This window comes from Limulus polyphemus, unplaced genomic scaffold (genome assembly GCF_000517525.1).
Source record: "Limulus polyphemus unplaced genomic scaffold, Limulus_polyphemus-2.1.2 Scaffold3320, whole genome shotgun sequence".
Classification (NCBI taxonomy): domain Eukaryota; kingdom Metazoa; phylum Arthropoda; class Merostomata; order Xiphosura; family Limulidae; genus Limulus; species Limulus polyphemus.
In genome coordinates, this window is record NW_013668930.1 from 85,887 (window position 1) to 89,716 (window position 3,830).

Here is a 3,830-nt window from a genome sequence, read left to right on the forward strand (position 1 = left end):
GAGAGGGCGTAACCCTCTACCGGCCCGCCGGTCCCCCAGGATCGGAATGAAATAACGCTTATGTCGTTGTTCTACTGTAGGATTAGAGTAGCCCATGAGTTGGCGATGGGTAGTGTTGAATAGCCGATTTCTCTCTAGTATATTATTTTAAAATTAGGGACCGCTTGGCAGATAACCCTGGAGTATCTTTAATTTAACAAAGAACAAAAAAAATCAACCTAAATTTATTGAGTAATAACCGACTGTTGCTACATCGAAGTAAAACCAGAAAACACAAAAACAGAAATGATCGTCGTTAGGGTAGATGTCAGAATTTAAAAATATGGGAAATATGGTATTTTTTACCATTTGTCAAAAATATAAGGCTTTTACTTACATTTCTTAATAGTATAAAATATACATGTGTTGTTGTTAGATTATTCTACAGTAGGTGTCTGTGACTTGTTAGCGATAAATTCAACAATGAATAATCAACATACACTTTACTCGTTTTCAAATAATATATATATATATATATATATATATATTCGGAACAAGTTAAACATATGTACAACAAATTTTGCACACTATAGAGGTTGCAGGCATATCATAAACACAATTTATATATAGATCTCTTCTTCTTGTCAAAAGTCCACTTAGGCCTATTCAATTACTTTAGAATTTCAGTTGACTAGGCGAACTATCTTCTCTATTACTAGTATTCTGTGTGTGATTTACTTACAGTTGTGGCACGAGTTGCCGTAATCGTTTGGTCTTCTTTCTTCTAAATATCCTCTGTTCTTTTTATCAAAATGCACTTAGGCTGATTCAGTTACTTTAGAACTATTTTTTGATGGAATAATTATTATTCTTATCTCCTTTTGTACTGTTAGTCTTACTCTAACATATTAAACGTTAGACCTATGTCAATCGTTAGGCCTATCACTTCTACAGTAGTTAACTTCATGCCGAACTTTTTCTTGCCCGTAACTTTACTCTTTTCTGCTATTGTCTGTTTGTTGTTTTCGCTCGTCTCACACGATTTATATCTTTATCACTTAATCGTCTAACCTTCTATTCTCGACGTCATTGTATTGCACGTCACGTTCGATAGTCTCAGCATTAATGAATTATAAACAAAGTTCTGGTAAAAAAAAAAAAACTAACATCTTGCATTGGTAATTTTTAGTGCCCCGGTGGGACAGTGGTAAATCTAAGGATTTACAACACTAAAATCAGGGGTTCGATTCCCCTCGGTAGACACAACAGATAGCCTGATGTGGCTTTGCTATTCGAAAACACACACACTGGTAGTGTTTTTTGTTCTTGAACGACCGCAAAGGCAATTTATACTTCCTTAACACTATCTCAATGCCCCCAGTGGCACAGCGGTATGTCTGCGCACTTATATTGCTAGAAACCAGGTTTCGATGCTCGTGGTGGGCAGAGCACAGATAACCCTTTGTGTATCTTTGTGCTTAACAACAACAATATCTCAATTTTGAAAATTACAACTGAATACAACTTATGTACTTGTAATTTTATTCTAAACTAGAACTTCTTTTTTCTTTATCATAACACGGAAGAGCATTGGGGACGCTACCATAATGTTTTGTCGCATGGAATAGTCACCAGAGGACTCTGTTAAGGTATGCCTCTACAAGGTCAAACATCATGACATTCAAATTTCAATTGGAAACCACATAATAATTTGTTTTGGTGCCCTGCTGTTCGAAGAACATGAAATAGCCGCCAATAAATATTTTTTTTTGATTTTCAAACTATTTTGATTCTAGATTGTACACATGTTATAAACTTTAAGCTCATCTCATTCATTGATAAACTAGACCTTTTGTTGCGTTGGAACAGTTTCTTAGATTTAGAGTATTTTTTTATATTTCAGTGTTACTTGAGAGCTTTAATGAATGCCAGTATCATTTTAATAGTCTATTCTATTTATAATTAAATTATATAATAAGCTAGTGGATATTCTTGATATAGTTACTGAATCACCTCGGATTAGATCGTTTTTTCGTTGTTAAACCATATAAGAAAACGGCACAGTTATTTTAGATAAGGTAAGACTACAATGACAAAGTAACACGGGTAATTCGGAACACTACAAATTATCGAACGAACCTACCGCTTCAAGAAAAAACAAACTGATTAAATTCTTGTTAAATTTGCAGAAAACTAATGACCCGAGATATTCTCAGGTTTGAAGAAGGTCTTATCTAGGGGTTTGAGATATTCTTTAATACCTAGAGAAAAAGGTCTTATCTAGGGGTTTGAGATATTCTCTAGTACCTAGTGAAGAAGGTTTTATCTAGGGGTTTGAGATATTCTTTAATACCTAGAGAAAAAGGTCTTATCTAGGGGTTTGAGATATTCTCTAGTACCTAGTGAAGAAGGTTTTATCTAGGGGTTTGAGATATTCTCTAGTACCTAGTGAAGATGGTCTTATCTAGGGGTTTGAGATATTTTATAGTACCTAGAGAAAATAGTCTTATCTGGGGGTTTGAGATATTCTCTAGTACCTAGAGAAAATAGTTTTATCTAGGGGTTTGAGATATTCTCTATTTTTTATTATTTTATTTATGAAGTGTGTTCAGGAATATATTTTCTTCTTTGCTGATGTAAGAAAGTTTGTTCCCAAACTTATAGGAATGTAACCACGAGAGGGCGATACTGCTGATATGTGCTCTAACATTATTGAAGGTTAAAATAAATCCAACAATAACATTGTCATTACAAAACCAGACAAGGGTAACACCACGACTATTTTGGATAAAGTAAACTACATTGACAAAGTAGCACAAGTAATTAATAACACTAGGATTCTAAACTATCTAAAGACCCTACTAATGCAAGAAATAACAAACTGATTAAATTCTTGTTAAATTTGAAGAAACTAACGACCTGGTTGATAATACTTATAACGACATTAGACCAGTTGGTTCCCACGCAGGAACACGTTATCGGCTACCTAACATTCACAAATCTGATTGCTCCATTAGATCTATTGTTTCCAACATAGGTTGTTTTAACTACAAGCTCTCCAGATTATTATGTTCATTCTTCATTGATTTTACTTTCAACAATTACACAATGAAAGACAACTTTGATTCTTCTGATAATGTTAGAAATTTGAGGTTTGATTAAGACGTATATTCAGCCAGTTTAGATACTGAACCTCTGTCCACTAACCTTCCTCTAGATGAGACTATTAACCTTTGTGTTAATCTTGTTTTCAAATGTTAATGGACTAATTAGACAATCTTTCAGACTACTGATGGAATCCGCAAGGAAAAAAAATCTGTTTGATTGATGGGGTCTAGCTTATTGCCAGTAATGGCTGTTTTCACGAGAACAGTTGACTAACGGGTCGTTTTACTGGGTTCAAACCGCTTATTTACAATCGTTATGTTGATGACAAATTTTAAAAGTAGAAAACACAAAATCGGACGTTTTTTTGGTAAAACGAAAGGTAAACTATTTATCCTTAGTTGTACTCATTGTACCAATATATATACACTGAGTGGTCACAAGTAAATATACACCTAATTTTTCGTCATTTAACTGATTTATGCTAATTAATTTGTGTTCACAGAGCACTATATAAATGAAAATGGTTTGCACACTAATTATCTTGTGCTACAACATGCCTAGAATTCAAGGTTCTCTCAAATTATCAGATTTTGTTAGAGGAAGGATAATTGGTCAAGCAAATGGTGGAATAAGTCAGCGGCAAATTTCGCATAATTTGGGAATTCCGCTTTCGACAGTCAACAGAATCATCGTGCAGTTCAGCAAACACGGCAAGAAAACAACTGAGCAGCGTCTGGGTCGTC